Source organism: Microtus ochrogaster (assembly GCF_000317375.1).
Source record: "Microtus ochrogaster isolate Prairie Vole_2 chromosome 14 unlocalized genomic scaffold, MicOch1.0 chr14_random_2, whole genome shotgun sequence".
Taxonomy (NCBI): domain Eukaryota; kingdom Metazoa; phylum Chordata; class Mammalia; order Rodentia; family Cricetidae; genus Microtus; species Microtus ochrogaster.
Genome location: NW_004949097.1, coordinates 15,827,372 through 15,845,510, shown reverse-complemented (window position 1 = coordinate 15,845,510; position 18,139 = coordinate 15,827,372). Strand labels below are relative to the sequence as shown.

Below are 18,139 nucleotides of genomic sequence, written 5' to 3'. Positions count from 1 at the left end.
ATGCTTCTTAGAAAACCTCCGACCTCTTCACCTGATACCCAACCTGAAGGGCACTACATTTATTCACTTTTACAACCAAATATGGCTTCAATACCCCTTAGAAAATCAATACAAAGGGCCACTTAATGGCACCTTAGATCCTAATATTATTTGGGACCTTTACAAATACCGTGAGCAAGTGGGGAAATGGAAGATTTCTCCATTCCCTCTTTCTCTGCTCCAAGCCCTGTTTTTGTCTAGTCTCCTCCTCTCTCCACACACACTGTGTAAATGTCCTGTCTTTTAAGTTGCCATAGATGGGTCTGTAAATTTGTTGCAACGTGGGAGCCAGGCCTAGAGAGAGCAAAGTAGTAGGCCAGCAGCAATATGCACACACAGCGTACACACTCTTCATCAGTTGGTGCTTCTCTCGGCTCCCGCCTTCAGCATCCTCTGTTCATAGCCAGGACTCAAAATTTTCATATCTCTAAGCCTTCTTTGTTTTCAGCTTACTAGATTCAGCTTTATAGGGTTTCAGGTGTCTTTTAGGTATGCGTGGCATTAGACTGTTATTTTATGCTGTACCAGTTGAATTAAAAATCTGACCCTAGGGCTGGCAAGATGGCTCAGAGGTTAAGAGAACTGACTGCTGTTCTGGAAGTCCTGAGTTCAATTCCCAGCAACCACATGATGGCTCACACCCATCTATAATGAGATCTGCTGCCCAGAACACTATATACGTAATAAATGAATTTTAAAAAAAATAAATAAAAAATCAGACTCTAGAGTTAGGATTTGGCTCCCACTCCTCCAGAACCAAGCATGTTTATTTAAAAGCTTCTTCCAAAATCTCTGTCCCACATCAGGTGAGCCACCTGCTCTGTGGCAGAGAAAGAAGAGCAAAACAAAAAAGACTGACTATTCCCAGTGGGGACTATTGCCACTCATCTCACACTCCTGGTTTTTGTTTTAACTCTCTAAAACTTTTGTTAAGGTACGTCTTATCTCAAGATTTGTAAAACTATTGTGTTAGCTTTCTGTACCTCAAGATTTGTAAGCATATTGGGCCTGTAGAATCTGCAAAAGAAGGGTTAATTTAAAACTCGAGGCCAGCCTGGTCTACAAGAGCTAGTTCCAGGACAGGCTCCAAAGCTGCAGAAAAACCCTGTCTCGAAAAACCAAAAAAAAAAAAAAAAAAACCTCCAAACAGCAGAGTTGGTAATTTAACACCTATGCATGGGTAATCTAAAGCACATGTGGCTTGCTGCCACCTTAGCTGCTTTCTCCCACACTGGGATGGAGGTAGCCACATGACTGACAGCCATCTTTGCCACGTGACCTTACTCCCATCTTGATAAAAAGGACCACATAAGCCATTCAAGGAAAAACAACTCCTCCTAGTTGTGAGGCCCAAATCAGATGATGCTCACACTATTTTATATCACACTAACAAGCCTCAGACCACGGTCCCTTCTCTTCCTCTCCAGGTTCTCTGGTTTTTCTTTCTCCTTTCTCAGTGATAGGCTGCCCCCACCCTAGTCAGAACTGAGGCTGCCCCTGACCAGGAACCTGAATTAAATTATAATACCCCACGGGGTATCCTTGCTAGGTATTGATTTGTAACTTGCCTTCTGGCTGGCTACTCTTGGTTTGTTTGTTTGTTTGTTTGTTTTGTTTTGTTTTTTCGAGACAGGATTTCTCTGTAACTTTGGAGCCTGTCCCAGAACTAGCTCTTGTATACCAGGCTGGCCTCAAACTCAAAAAGATCCACCTGCCTCTGCCTCCTGAGTGCTGGGATTAAAGGCATGAGCCACCACCACCCGGCCTGGCTGGCTACCCTTAAAGAGGTAAATTATGGAAAAAAAAAATCCAAGAGGTCATCCAGGACAAACATGATACCCAACTCAGTTCCTAGACTGCCTCACAAAGACCCTCTTACAATCAATATACCAATCTGGATCCTGAGACCCCAGGTGGGAAACAACTTCTTATGACTTCTCCCAAAGTTTCCCTGATATTAGGGCCAAGTTTAAACGTCTAGAGAAAGAACCACTGACTCCACAGGCAAAAGTCTTAGCAACGGCCTTTAAGGTATTAATTATTGACCTTTTGAGAATCTTCTACACACTTTGGGCTGCCCACCACTGGGCATACTCCCTGCAACACCCTTCAGGGTCCCACCACATACTAAGACACTTGTGCTTCTCCAACTATTTTCTTCTCTATCTGTTCTAACCACTTGTTTCTCCCCTTGTACTGGGTATGTGTCACTCAGAGCTCTTGGTTTTGTTTCCTTTTGCTACACAACATAGGTGTACCAAGATTGCTTTCTTCTCTGAGCTGTAAGGACAGCCTGGATTCTGACAGCTATAGCTATCTAGGATACTTTTCCCTTCATAGCTTTAGGTATAGCCTGGCTTCTGATGTCCAAGATACCTTTCCCTTCAGAGCTTAACACCCACAGGTATAGCCTGACTTCCAACATATAGAATTAGATAATACCTTTCTTAACACCCTTTTTCCTGCTTTTCTTAATCCTAGTAGTTGTGCCTGAAAGACCTTCTGGACCCCCCTCAGAACCCGCAGCTAGCCTGCTCCCCTGAGAACATCCTGTTTGTTTGAAAGATTTTCAGGACCTGCAGTCGGCTATACCATGAGAACATCCTGTTTGCTTGAGACCCTCAGGACCCCCTCAGGACCTGCAGCTAGCCTGCTCTCATGAGAACATCCCGTTTGTTTAGGAGAACAGGATACCGGTAGTTGGCACATGTGCCAAACTTAGAATGTTATCAGTTCACAAAAGGAACAGTCGCCCCTACAGATGTTTCCCTTACTACGCAGCTATTCGGCAGGAATAGACCAATCACTGCTAATAACCCTTTGAATAAGCCAATCCAATAACTTGGAAAACAACCTACAGGTCCCCCCTTGTGTCTGTGGCTTTTTGCTTTAAAAGATGGACTATAACAGCTACCATTGTCCTTCATATCCCGAACCTGAAGGACCCTGTCATGACAGAATAAAAATCCTCTTGCTTTTGCATCAATTTGTGGTTATGTGAATGGTGTCTGGAGCAACTCTTCCCTGACGTTTGGACTTCTAGTCCAACAGTGCCCTGTCTTATAAAATTCTTGTCTAGACTTTTTTCAACAACACATATAAGAGATTTCTAACCCGACTTTTTTTTTTAAATATTTATTTATTTATTATGTATACAATATTCTGTCTGTGTGCATGTCTGCAGGCCAGAAGAGGGCACCAGACCTCTTTAAAGATGGTTGTAAGCCACCATGTGGTTGCTGGGAATTGAACTCAGGACCTTTGGAAGAGCAGGCAATGCTCCTAACCACTGAGCCATCTCTCCAGCCCTCTAACCCGACTTTTAACCAGTTATTATTACAGGATTACTATCCCGACCCACGGGATATGAACGGGGGGTCCCTGATAAACCTAGTAGAGAGAAATAAAAGGAAACAAGAGACACGAGAAATGACGGCAAGACAGGATTTCTGATGGATGGAGCCGTTCCCTTTATTCCCTCTCAGAGGCTGTTATATAGCAAAAACGACAAAGGGGGGAAGGGAAGGGTGTCAGGAAGCTCAGGTCTGCTGGAATTCAGGTCCGGAGATGTCCCTAGCTGAAAAGTAAATACTGAGGGTCTGTGATTGTTGACTAACAAAGGAAAATGCTAACTGATTCCAGAGCCTGGTGCCTGCAGGTCTCTGCTAGAAGATAAGACGCCAGGTTGATATCCTAGACCCTGCAGAGGGGATAGAGGTAAATATTTTTCTTAACTTGTGAGCCTAAGATGGCTGTAACCAAAATGCAGATCTCAAAATACAGGTCTTTACTTCCGGCACGTCTGCCCTTTTTAAGTACTAGAATGAGGTGAATTAAAGGGGGGGCTCTCAAGGGGCTCTTCCAGCCCTCGATCAATCAGATCAAGCCAGTGATAATGGAGCTGAATGGGCTTGGATGCTAGGGAATCTACCTGCTGGCGAAAAAATTTAGTGAGCCTATTAAGGGCCCACAGTCCAAAAGCCATCAAAAATAAAAATCCTAAAAGGGGTCCCAAAAGGGAAGGTAAGAGGGTGGTGACCCAGGGGGAGGTGGAGAACCAGTTTTTGAGCGACCCTTCCTCTTGCTCTCTCTGCTTTCTTCTATGCTCTAATTCCTCTCTGACTTTAGCCATGCTGTCTCTGACTATCCCGGTATGATCAGTGTGAGAATAGAACTGAATTTACAATCAGATGAACTAAAAATATATGTATTTTTTGACTGGGTGTGGGGGCACTGAAGATCCAAGAAATATGGAAAATTGTATGCCTATTCATATATGTGATACATATGTTCTATAACCTATGTGAGTATCAGAGGTAACAACTCTGCCTTAAACAAGTTAACTTTCAGTAATCACTCCTACATGACCCTTCGCCCCATATTCCTTGTAGTTATAGGAAAAGCAGCTAATTAGGAATTAAGACAGACTCATAAGTAGGTCAAGATAGCCATAGGCTTTCATAACAATCTTGAACTAACACCCTGTAATCAAAAGTTGTAAATCTTGGAATGCACTCTCCTCAGAGTCTAACCTCAAGATTGTAAAAATTCCTGTTGACTCCCCTCAAGGCCAAACCTCATGATTGTAAAAATTCCTTTAACTACCCACCCTGTATTTGATTTTCTGCTATAAAAAGAAGATTCCAGCCTTCCCTCATGGTTACAGTGCTAAAACCCGACTTGCCTAGCTAGTCTTACCTAGCTAGAAGTTTCAGTGCCCTGCAGTGATGGAATAAAGTTGGCATCTGGTGAACAGACTTCAGTGGTCTGCTCCCTGTTAATCTGTGAAACTCCAGGTCCCAACAGACACATGCCTTTAATCTCAATGCTTTGGAAGCAGAGGCAGGAAGATCTCTGTGAATTTCAGGCCAGCCTGATCCACATAGTGAATTTCAGGACAGCTAGTACTACATAATATGTGGGTGGGGGAAGAACACTTGAAGGGTTTTTGTTCTGTTTTATTTCTGTCTGGCTGCTTTTGCTCTATCTGGTTGGAATTGAGAAATAAGTGTTGTCCTTAGTGCTGGTGATTCTGGGACAAGGGCCTTTGAGGTGAACTAGCAGATCCAGAAAAAAACAGAGGACTATGGCTTCTGTCTCTGCAGGTCAAAGACTTATAGCTTTAGGTGCTATGGTTAGAGGTTATTGCTGTAGGTCTTGTCACCGGCTCTGAGCTCAGCAACCAGTGTCCAGTGACTCACAGTAGAACATACAGTTAGCAGTAGTTGACAGTGGCCTGTGTTATTGCTCCCAAACCTTGGGTGTCAAGATCCTTGGATTTGGAACAAAGTGAGAGATGGCCTGGGGCTGGTATGTGTTTCTGGGAGGGAAATGAATGAGTTCTGGCCCAGAATAAGGAAGATAGGATGTGGGTGCAGGCAGCACATCGTGGAGGACTCACACTGGTGAACTATGGGCTGGAGTGCCAGGCACACATTCTAACACCGATCTGTTTTTGTTTGGGATGCAATCACATAATCAAATCCACACTGCTGGGGGCCAGCCCCAGTGGTTGAAAGGTTCTAGAAAGGAGGCAAGGAGTAGGCAAAAAAGGATTCAGCCAGGCTGTGATGGTCGGGAGAATCTCTCAGCCTGACTGATTAGCAGTCAAAGTGCCTCTGTATTTATTACATAATTCAATAATCAGGAATAGATTATTATATTCCAAAGCATAGATCATATCAATTTTGGTTTTGGACATGTGTTTCACGTCCTCTTACATGTATCTTTTAGTCATCATTGATAAACCATAACAGAACAGAGATATCTTTCACAATCATTTTTACTCATCAACCTCATAACCCAACTTTTAGGACTTTAGAGGCCTATGACAGCGTATTCTTGGGCTGGCAGCTCTTGAGGCTTCAAGGACACTAGACAGAAAGAAAATCTCCAAGCCAGCCTGAGCAGATTTCCATGTCCTGAGCAATGTATTATTAATTTTTTTTTTAAGATATAAACTGATTGTCCCATCAGCTCAGGCTTCTTATTAACTTTTGTAACTTATATTGAAAGACCCCACAGACCCCCTGAAAGACCCTACAGACCCCCTCCTCAAAACCCGCAGCTAGCATGCTCCTGGGGGAAAGTCCTGTTTGCTTTAAAAAAAATTCTCCGGATCAGCAGCCAGCCTGCTCTCGTAAGAACATCCCATGTGCTTGAGAGAGCAGGATGTCTTGAGATAGGGAGACTGCAAGGCAGGATGTCAATAAGATAGCACATCAACAAAGCGACCGATAACCACACTTTTGTTTTGCTTCTGTAAACTTGTTGTTTGCTCTTCCCTATAAAAAAGCCCGCACTCCAGTTAGCAGGCGTGCAAAGTCCTCCGAAAGACTTTGCTACCCACAGGTACCTGTGTTTACTCAATAAACCTCTTGCTAATTGCATCCTGTGGTCTGGACTCGGACCCCCTGCAGGTACCTGTGTTTACTCAATAAACCTCTTGCTAATTGCATCCTGTGGCCTGGTCTCAGAGTGTCCTGGTTCTGGGGTCTTCATCGGAGAAAAAGGTCCTCTCTGAGGGTCTTTCAATATTAGCCCATTATTCTTATATATGTAAGCCACATGGCTTGGTACCTCTTTCAGTGGGGTAGGTCCCATCTTCCTTCTTCAGTGTCTGGGCAGGACTGCCGAAAGAGCTTCCTTCTTCCCAGAATTCTCCTGTTCTCATTGCCCCACCTCTACTTCCTGTCTGGTTACCCCACCTATACTTCTTGCATGGCTACTGGCCAATCAGCATTTATTTAAAACTTAATTGACAGAATACAGAATTGTCCCACACCACTTTCCCCTCTTGTTTTTTTTTAAACAAAGAAAAATATCCATAGTCCATTTTTTGGGAATGTGGGCATAGTATTCCAGGCTAGTTCTGGCTGGTTGGGGGTGCTGATATTTTTATGGGGACCTAAAGAAAATTTAAATTATGATCAGGTCTTGACTGGAGTATCCTGTGAGTCTTGATCATCTCAGGCAGCAGTCTTTGAACCTGTTCTAGATGTAGAACTCAGACATTCAGGCCATCTTTTCCTACCAGAGATTTCTCAAGTGGTCTTCCTTGATCAAATCTGATTTTTCTTAACTCAGAATGAATCCACAACCTCTAATTTCCTGTGGAAATAAAAGCAAAGTCTCTTCTCCAAAGTAACATACCTTTTGACTTCAATTTTGAAGTAAAGATATTTTCAAAATACTTATCTTGGAATAATTCAGCAGCGTTTATAAATGAATATCTTTTAGCAGCTGTTTCTCCTTCCTCAGCATTCAAACAATTCAAAGAGAGCATAATAACATACAGTATCAAGATTCTCTGTGTATTTTTCATCTTTATGTGGCTTTATTTCAACCTCTATTTCTTTTGTTTTTTACTTTTACTTTTTGTGACAGGTTCTCTGTATATCTTTGGCTTTCTTGGAACTCCCTCTATAGACCAGGCTGTCTTTGTACTCACAGAGATCCACCTACCTCTGCCTCCCAAGTGCTGGGATTAAAGGTCTGCACCACCACACCTTGAATTTACATAGGTCTATCTGCCTCTGCCTCCCAAGCTTTGGGATTAAATGTGTGTGCCACTACACCTTGAAGTCACAGAGGTCTGCCTGCCTCTGTCTACCAAGTGTTGGGATTAAAGGTGTGTACCACCACACCCAACTACTCTCTTTATTTTAAGGACTTTAACCTTTAGCCTGCATATATTTTTAACACACTGTAAAACATTTAGAGGTTTTCTTCCTCTTTGAATCTCTCTTTACTATATAGTTCTCTCTCTCTCTCTTTATTTTTACCACATGAGTCTTTAATTTGCTAAGCAATATGGAGAGTATTAAAGCAGTGGCTTTGACGGTTGGATCCAGCCCATTCCTTAGCTTTGTCAGATTCCAGCCTCATGGCTGAAGTACCAGCTGAAGCCATGCTTATTGCCACAACTATGGCTTTTCAAGGTCCTTGCCAGCAAACAAGCTGCAGCAGTGTGCTCTCAAACCACACTTAAATGCTCCATAGTCAGACTGCTTGCCTGAAAGAATCAGAGTTTGCCCTGGCAGGATGGCCCAGAAAGCCGGCATTTTAAAACAGCATAGCTTTTTTCCTGTTATGGCTGAAAACCGAAAAGCATGTGGTCAGCTTTTCATCAACTCCATTTAAGTATTTTGCGGCAGAACCTCTTAAAAGAGCTGCAAGGTTTTTCAGCTAATGCTAAGTCAGGAAACCTCTCTTAGATGAGAATGCTTGCCTCTAGCAAGGAGAGTCCAACTGAGAAATTGCTGCTACCAAGAAGCCATGCTTTACTCTATTGTTTTCTGTCTAGAATTATTTCCCAAGCTCGTTCAGGCTTTGTGTGGATGCAGTTGTCCACATGGGCACCATTTGCAGCATGGGAGCCTGCTTGTTGGATTTCTGTCCTGCCCAGTTCCCACAGCTGGTAAGTCCCAAAGAAAATCACAAAGAGAATCTATATATGTTATAAACTGATTGGCCCATTAGCTCAGGCTTTGTATTAGCTCTTATAACTTATATTAACCCATTATTCTTATTTATGTTAGCCACATGGCTCAGTACCTTTTTCAGTGGGGTAGGTCACATCCTGCTTCTTTGATATCGGGACAGGACTGTATTATTAACTTTTAATGGTCAGAGTGTCAATAGACCCAGGAAAAATCCTCAGACCAAGGGCTGGAGGGATGGCTCAGTTGTTGAGAGCGTTGCCTGCTCTTCCAGGGTTCTGAGTTCGGTTCCCAGCAGCCACATGGTGGCTCACAACCATCTGTAATGAAGTGCCCTCTTCTGGCCTGCATACATACAGACAGACAGAATATTGCATACATAATAAATAAATAAATAAATTAATTAATTTTTTTTTTGGGTTTTTCGAGACAGGGTTTCTCTGTGGCTTTGGAGCCTGTCCTGGAACTAGCTCTTGTTGACCAGGCTGGCCTCAAACTCACAGAGATCTGCCTGTCTCTGCCTCCCTAGTGCTGGGATTAAAGGCGTGTGCCACCACCGCCCAGCATAAATAAATATTTTTTAAAAAGAAAAAAGAAAAATCCTCAGACCAAAGCTGCTGCAGTTTTTATTCAATGACAGTGTTTACATTTTATATCTTTATAGAATTTATTTATATGTCTAATCCTGGTATTCTTTTGTTCCTTGGTTATATGACGCCACAGTGGTTTTGCAGGATTTAATGAGTTAACTTTTCCAAGAAAGGGAGGTTCTGACACCTCATTCTTTAATCATTTTTCCACATCATACTCTGCCCATTAATATAAGTAAGTCCCTGTCTAGGGCACAAATAACTTCATCTAATCTAACTTTGTTGCTGTACATGCCACAACAGTAGGAAGAGGCTTATAACCTGATCTGCAGCCAGCTCCTCTAGCTCACGGAATCTTGTTGACCTTTTTTAGTTTACTTTGTTTTAATTATCTTCTTCCTGCATAAGGGCAGTGGCAGATGTTCTAAAATATCTCAGAACCTCATAAAGAGATCTCTGGCTTCTTTATTTTGTTTTTTCTTTTGAGACAGGTTTTCTCTGTGTATCTCTCACTGTCCTGGAACTCACTCTGTAAACCAGGCCTGCCTCAAACTCAGAGATCTGCCTGCCTCTGCCTCCCAAGTGCTGGGACTAAAGGCATGTGCCACCACTTCCAAGCTGATATCTGGCTTCTCTATATACATCACATCCTGCAAAGCATAAAGAAAATTTTCACATAGATAAGGATATCTCCCTAAAGGTGGTAGGGGTGGTATGCTCAGACTTTCCTGGGGAAACTTAGAAGCAGTACTCCTTGACTAAGGCATAAATGACTCATAAAAATATTCCCATCAGGGCTGGAGACATGGCTCAACAGTTAAGAACACTGACTGCTCTTCCAGAGGTCTTGAGTTCAATCCCCAGCAACCAAATGGTGGCTCACAACCATCCATAATGAGATCTGGTGTCCCCTTCTGTCATACAGGCAGAACACTGTGTATATATGATTAATGAATATTTAAAAAAATGGGCAAATTTTGAAAAAATTCCAATTAATCCAATATCCGTAAATTGTGCAAATATTAAAAATTCCTCAAACATGAAATATGCAAAGATTAAAACCAAAAGTGAAAGACAGTCACAGCAGTGATCTTGTGGCTCAGCTTTGCTGTATCTTTGTCACTCAGCTACGCTGGCTTTATGATTTTATTGTACCCATCAGATATGGCTGTACCACATCATAGATTTAGATAATAAAATAACATAAATAAAAAAGTTCTCCTCTGCCTGGCCGTGGTGGCACACGTTTTTAATCCCAGCACTCGGGAGGCAAAGGCAGGTGAATCCCTGTGAGTTCGAGGCCAGCCTGGTCTAGAAGAGCTTGTTCCAGCACAGCTAGGACTGTTACACAGGGAAACCCTGTCTCAGGGGGAAAAAAAAATGTTCTCCTCCATCAAGTAGGTGAAAAATGGTAAATTAGTGACAGCCCAGCAGATAAAGATGTGCTGGCCACCTGAAACAACCAAACATCAGCTAGCCGAGTCCAAGCCTGTGCAGCCATGCGAAGGATGGCCAATGCATTGGAACGAAGCAGCCAGGGAGTTCCCCCCAACCCTGCCCCCATGAACCTGCAAGCACTTTGCAGACCTAGGAACTATCCTGTCACATCGACAACACTGACCCATTGCAATGTGGCCTGCTTCAGGAGGCAGCTGATGGATGATGAGAAGAAAGTCAATTCCCTGGCTGACAGCCACATCCTCCTAAAGGACTTCCAAGCAAGTTCAAGCTGACACTGCTGACGAACTTAGCGGCGTTAGAAGGAAAGGGAACAGCTGACGTTCATCCACTGCAGTCATCGGGGGCCCATATGACTACTGTTCCAAGTGACCACAGCAAGTAACACTACCCTGAGAGGCTGGGACACATGGAATAGGAGCCAAATATACTCCTTAGAGGACATCTATGGACAGCTGGTGTGTTGACCTTGACTTCAGTGCCAACAGGCAGTATTATCTCACCAGCTGCAGAAATCACTACAAAGTGACGTTCTGGGGCACACGGAATGTCACCTAGCCCATGAAAACCCTAAAGAATCATTCTCACTGGGTGTGGAGCTTCTGGTACAGTCACTTTAATGACCAGCTGGTCCTCGCTGGCAGCAGTGACAGCAGTGTCTTCCTGTTCGACAAGGTGTCCATCTCCTCAGAGCCCTTCAGCCAGTTGGTGGATAATAATTGTGTCATTAGACACACCCCGGTCAGAGCACTATGCTGAACCCTTGCAGGATGATATTATTGCCACTTTTGAGGAACATGAGGACAGTATGTACCCTTTGGATTAGGCATTCAGATGACCGATGGCTATTTGCTTTCCTGAGTTCTGTCAGGAGACTAATCATCAACAGAGTCCCTAGGGCACTGAAGTACCATATATAGGTCTAGTGACCCATGGTACTGTTTTTGGTACTTGGCAGATTCTCAGAAATCTGCAGCTGTGGCGCAATTCCCTTTGTAGACAGATCCCTTCATGGGAGAACCAACATTGCTTCCAACAGGAGTTCTAAGGGAAACAGATGAGCTTCCAGTAGAAGCTGTCGGCACAGTCTGAGGAACCTACCTAACCCCATTTTGAAGACAGGAGGCATTATGCTGTATGGTTAAAAATAAATTTCTATTAGAGCTAAGTTGCTCTGTTTTCTGGAATCTGACCTTCCCTAACCCATGACCTTGATTTGCTTGTAAAAATACCCTTACCCTTCTGGCCCTCTCTGAATCCTCCCTGGCCTTCACGTGGTGACCACATGACTTTTAAGTTTCATTTCCTGATTTATTGCCCCATTGTCCTTCTTCTGTAAAACTACTCATGATTTTACTCCTTAAAAGGGGTGTAAGAGATAGATTCTGGGGCTCTCTCTTTAACCCAATTTAGGAGGCACTAGCTAGCCAGCTCTTGAGTGCACCCACAAAAAAAAAAAAAAAAAAAAAGCTTGAGCCATCCGGTGGTGGCACACAGTTTTAATCCCAGCACTCAGGAGGCAGAGGAAGGAGAATCTCTGTGAGTTCGAGGATAGCCTAGTCTACAAGAGCTAGTTTCAGGACAGTCTCCAAAGCTATAGAGAAATCCTATCTTGAAAAACAAAAAAAAAAAACAAAAAAAAGGCAAGTTTGCTTCAAATTTGACTCAAATTATACCAGTGGTCTTGTTCTTGCCTTTGGGTTTAACATTTTCTGGAGAACCCTAGTGAGATTCAGACCATCCACCGAAATTCTAAATCTGGACCTTCACTCCAGGACTCCAGGGGGCTGGGAAGGCTGCCTCAGAAGGCATGAGCCTTGAGATGTTCCAAGGCTCTGAGACTGCCTTCAGTTTGTGACTATGAGGAGAACTCTTGTGCTGAGAAACACAGCAGCAATCTGTGGAGGCCTCCGGGTGAATTATAGTCTGGTTCTGTTTTATAGGATCCATATCTTGGATGTGGAGGGGGTTCGAGGGGATCCTTGCATTCTCCTGTCCAGGGCAGAAGGTAAGATGTCTCATCACCCGTCTGGTTTTATGTCCTATTTGTCTTGCCTTTGGCTTTGTGTTTACTAAACTCTTTCTGTGTTAACTGATTTACTTTGGACTTGGGGAAACTGAACTGATGGCCAGTATGGGTAAGACTAGCAAGCCTAACAGTCCTCTAATCTGTATTCAAAAGGAATTTGATAAACTTTATCCCCCTACAGTTAAGAAGGATTATGATTATTAGTATTAGTATTGTCTCTGAACATTCTGTGAAACAGAATAACCCACATTTGGGGTTGACTGGCCCTCCCAGGTACTTATGATTCTCAGACAGTGTGGCCAATGAGTAATGCCACTCTTGGTAAACCCAGCTACCCAGATCAGATTGAATACATCTTGCCTTGAGTTGAAGCAACTTCCAACCTGTCCCCCTGGATGAATGTCTGTATGATCCCCATCAGGCAAGGTGGTCAAGTCCTAGTTGTTGCCAGACAGACCCTTTGAGGGCCTGTAGCAAAAACCAGAGGGCCCCCTCTGTAAACCATTCTGCAAGACACACAAAAGGAAAAATCCCTCTTCCCTCTGTATAGACATCTGAACCATCTTCTCCCCTCTTCACCTCAACCTCCACCCTTGCCACCACAGTCCCCACCATGAAGGACTCACTCTACCCCCAGGTCTGTACCTACCATCTAGTTCTTTCCTACTTTCATCTACCTTCCCCATCCCCAGCTCTTCCCTACCTCACCCTGCCTTTTTTTTCCACACCTACCAGAGTGTCCCATATGGTTCAGTGGTGGCACACCCTTCAGTCCTTGCTCCCCTATGGTCATTTCCTAACAATCACTGTCGATATGTTCCTTGCTCCATCACAGATCTCTACAACTGTAGGAGCCAGAACTCCCCTTTCAGCCCCACCCCAATTCTTTAATTTATTTAATTTATTCTGTCTTTTTTAATCATCTACCCACAAGGGATGACTGTCTGCAGATTCTCTGTACCCTCTTTACTTCCAAAGAAAGAGAATCAATTCTCATGAAAGCAACTGGCCTACTCCTCAAGAATAGCTTCAATACTGATGATCAGGGAACAGAGGCAATTGACTACAGCATGGAGAGAGGTCATTCGGTGAATATCACCAAGTTCTGTTAGAAGGGACGAGAGGGGCAGTCTGAAAGCCCATTAACATATATAAGGTAACAGATGTGAAAACAGGCCCAGATGTGTCACATTCAGCTGTCCTGGATACCTCCTGGACACCTATCAGTTATGCACTCCTGTAGACCCAGAGGACCTGGAAAACCTCAAGGCAGTCAACCTGGTCTGTGTTACTCATTCGGCCCCTAACATGCTGAATATGTATTACTCTCGTTGGTTTAATAAATAACCAACTGGCCAAAAGCTAAGCAGAAAGAGGTTAGGCAGGAGAGCCAAACTGAAAAGATGTTGGGAAGAAGAAAAAAGGTGGAGTGAGTCACCAGCCAGACACAGAGGAAGCAGGAGATGAACATGCAGTGTGAAAAAAGGTACCACCATGTAGTAGAGCATAGATAAGAAAAGGTTAATTTAAATTGTAAAAGCTAATTAGTAATAAGCCTAAGCTATTGGTCCAGCAAATATAATTATTAATAAGCCTCTATGTGGTTATCTGGGGAGCTGGAAGTGCCAGTGAAAAACTATGCCAACACTGACATATGTAGACAGACACAAAAGATGGATGAGTTTGCAGGGAAGAACAGGTCAGAACTATTAAAATTATCCCTCTGATAAAGAAGAATAGGTGTGCCACCATGACTGCACGACAAGTTCCATCCATTTTCAATTCTTCCCAGGCACACCATGATATGAGAGAGAGAGAGAGAGAGACAGAGAGAGAGAGAGAGAGAGAGAGAGAGAGAGAGAGAGGAGACCTTTACAAAAGGATGAATGCACCTACTGCAAAGAAATGGATCATTAAAAAAATGAATATTCACACTGGAACCAAGTAGATATCCCCCTCACACCCAAGTTAGGAAAGATTATCAAGGCTGAGGCTCCTTTGAACTAGGCCCTCATGAGCCTATAGTAACCTGCACCATAGGGTACCAACCTATAAAATTTCTGGTGGACACAGGGGCTACTCATTCAGTATTACAGGAAAAGATTATTCCATAGCACCAAAATAAAGACACGGAGACTTATTAATTATGAATGCTCAGCCTTAGTATAGGCTTGTTCCACTAGCTCTTTTAACTTAATTTAACCTGCTCTATTCATCTACGTTTGCCTCAGGGCTTTTTACCTTTCTTTCATTCTCTATGTTCTACTTTCCTGCTTCCTCCATGTCTGGAAGGCTAGCCCCTGGCTTCTCCCTGGCATCTTGCTTTCTTTCCTCCTGAGCCTAAATTCCTCCTTCTCCTTATTGCCTGCGTATACCTCCTCCCTTACTATTGGCCATTTATCTTTTATTAGACCAATCAGGCATTTTAGACAGGCAAGGGAAAACAGCAACTCACCTTTATGTAACCAAACAAACATAACACATCTTTATATATCATTCATCTTTTTATTAGACTAATCAGTGCCTTAGGAAGGCAAGGTAAAACCACAACACATCTTTACATAATTAAACAAATGTTTCACAACACATGTTCATGAACAGATACATAAAAAAGGGGGCTTATTCATCTCAGAGGGAAAGACAATTAAAAATAAATATGACGCCGGGCAGTGGTGGCGCAAGCGTTTAATCCCAGCACTTGGGAGGCAGAGGCAGGCAGATCTCTGTGAGTTCAAGACCAGCCTGGTCTACAGAGCTAGTTCCAGGACAGGCTCCAAAGCTACAGAGAAACCCTGTCTCGAAACCCCCCCCCCCAAAAAAAAGGATTGCAATTAACTTTGAATAATATTCCCACTCAGGTACAGGCTACTCAACTTGTTGGGTACCGCCCATCTGATCACCTGTTCCAGCCTGGAGATGCTGTATTAATCTGTCACTTCAACACTGATTAGCTTGAACCTGGATAGAAAAGACCTCACATAGTGCTTCTGCAGACTCCTACTGCTGTTAAAGAAACTGGTATTTCTGCCTGGATTCATAATCCACCGCAAGAAGATACTTGAGAAGCCCACGGAAGAGGAGCCCAACCCCCAGATGTGGAAAGTGACAGAAAAAGGACCATTAAAAATTAAAGGACTGGGGGGGCAGAGGCAGGTGGATCTCTGTAGCTCAACCTGGTCTACAGAGTAAGTTTTAAGAGAGGTTCCAAAACTACAGAGAAACCCTGTCTTGAAAAAAAAAAAAAGTTAAACTTTCTTCTTGACTGTCTAATTTAACTTTGTGTTCTTGCTGTTGAAATTTACATCATGATTGTCTTATGAGAGTATAGTTTTGAGCAGGGCAGTGGTGGCGCACGCCTTTAATCCCAGCACTCGGGAGACAGAGGCAGGTGGATCTCTGTGAGTTCGAGACCGGCCTGGTCTACAAGAGCTGCTTCCAGGACAGGCTCCAAAACCACAGAGAAACCCTGTCTCGAAACACCAAAAAAAAAAAAAAAGAGAGAGAGAGAGAGTATAGCTTTAGTTTTGTTGTTTTGTTTTCAACCTATGCAAACAAGCTAAATGCTTCTTTACAGGGGAAATAAAAAGGTTCTGCTATCATTGGAAACACCTGATACTGTTTTGCCATGCAAAAGATTGCCTTTATCTGCCAGGGCCAAAAAAAGGGAGCAAGTTGTCTTTAGCCAGAGGATACTTGGAATGGACTAAACTAACTGACCAATCCCAGTGTAATAACACAGACTTTAACACAATCATATTCATTAGAGTTCTGATCATGGAAATTACAGTTGTGCTAAAATAAAAAGGGGGAAGGACAGATTTATTAATCACTATAACTGAATTTAACATATCTAGAATAACCCTGTCTGTAACTAATAATGTAGAATATATTCTCTGGATCCATCTAGCACTAAAAAGCCAAGAATAAAACAATTTCTGTGTCAGAGGAGATCCCTCTATTCCTGGTCTCTTAAAAATAAATTTGGCCAGGCAGTGGTAGCACAAGTCTTTAATCCCAGCACTTGGGAGGCAGAGTCAGGCAGATCTCTGGGAGTTCAAGGTCAGCCTGGTCTACAAGAGCTAGTTCTGGGACAGGCACCAAAGCTACAGAGATACCTTGTCTCAAAAAAAGGAAAGAAAGAAAGAAAAAGAGAAAAGAAATTTGTATGAAATAGGGGTTCATATGAAAATTATACAAGATAAATAAATATTTAAAAAAAGGGGGGGGGGCTGGAGAGATGGCTCAGTGGTTAAGAGCACTGGCTGCTCTTCCAAAGGTCCTGAGTTCAATTCCCGGCAACCACATGGTGGCTCACAACCATCTGGAATGAGGTCTGGTGCCCTCTTCTGGCCTGCAGACATACACACACACTCAGAGAGAGAGAATATTGTATACATAATAAATAAATAAATATTTTTAAAAAAAGGAAATTATACAAGAACAGGAGATAAAAATGAAACATGTTTTCACTAATTTTTATTTAAACGTTTACTAATTTATTTATGTATAGAGTGTTGGCATCAGATCATGTTATAGATGTGATTGTTGGAAATTGAACTCAAAACCTCTGAAAGAACAGCCAGTGTTCTTAACCTCTGAGCCATTGTTAGGGTCCAGACTCGATGAGTGCAGACTCGTACGTGCAGGTTAGGGGCATGTGGATTAGAAATGCTGATTAGGAGCAACAGAGATACAAAAGAAATACAGAGACATAGGGTAGAACCAGGAGGGCAATCCAGTGAATACTGAATATGCCTATGTTTTTTCTATATGTTTATATACCCCAATGCAAAATGGGGGGGGGAGGTAGAAGAAGGCAAAAGACTGCTTTAACATGACACAAAGAACAAATAGAGAAATTACTTGTTTCGATACTTGAAACATCAAGCCGTGGCCGGGCGGTGGTGGTGCACGCCTTTAATCCCAGCACTCGGGAGGCAGAGGCAGGAGGATCTTTGTGAGTTCGAGGCCAGCCTGGTCTACAAGAGCTTGTCCCAGGATAGGCTCCAAAGCTACAGAGAAACCCGGTCTCGAAAAACAAAAACAAACAAAAAAATCAAGCCACTATATTCTGAGTTAAGCATTCTTTTTTTATGAAGGACAGGCGGTCTACACCTTACACCAAGTATCCTGTAAGCAGTCACTCCCTGGGTTAAACCTCCTGTCATACATATCCTTGAAGGAGCAGGAATAGGCTTGAATTCTCTGACCTTATAAGGGTTTATGTGGGATAAAACATGTTATACCTGTTTTACTCAGCAAACTTTACAATCTGTTACTAGAATTACAAGAGCTCTTCCTGAACATTGCAGTGATTTCGTTCATCTATTAGATCCCACTACAGTTGCTGCTGTTGTGCCCAGATTACTACCCCCAGAGAGACCACCAGAAACCAGAGAAGACCACACTGCAAAAAGCAAGGTTTAATTGTAAGCTAGCTCAGAACCCTGGTCTCCAACACCCCATCACAGCGAGGTCGAGAGAGGAGTTAAGAGTTCCTTTGTGGGGTTAGCTTTTTTTTTTTTTTTTTTGGTTTTTCGAGACAGGGTTTCTCTGTGGCTTTGGAGCCTGTCCTGTAGACC

General features: G+C 43.1%; 1 pseudogene; it reads left to right on the top strand.

Annotated features, from left to right (window-relative positions):
• Window positions 1-8,130: 8,130 nt before the first annotated feature.
• Window positions 8,131-11,448, top strand: LOC101993365 (annotated as a pseudogene).
• The last annotated feature ends 6,691 nt before the right edge of the window (window positions 11,449-18,139 follow it).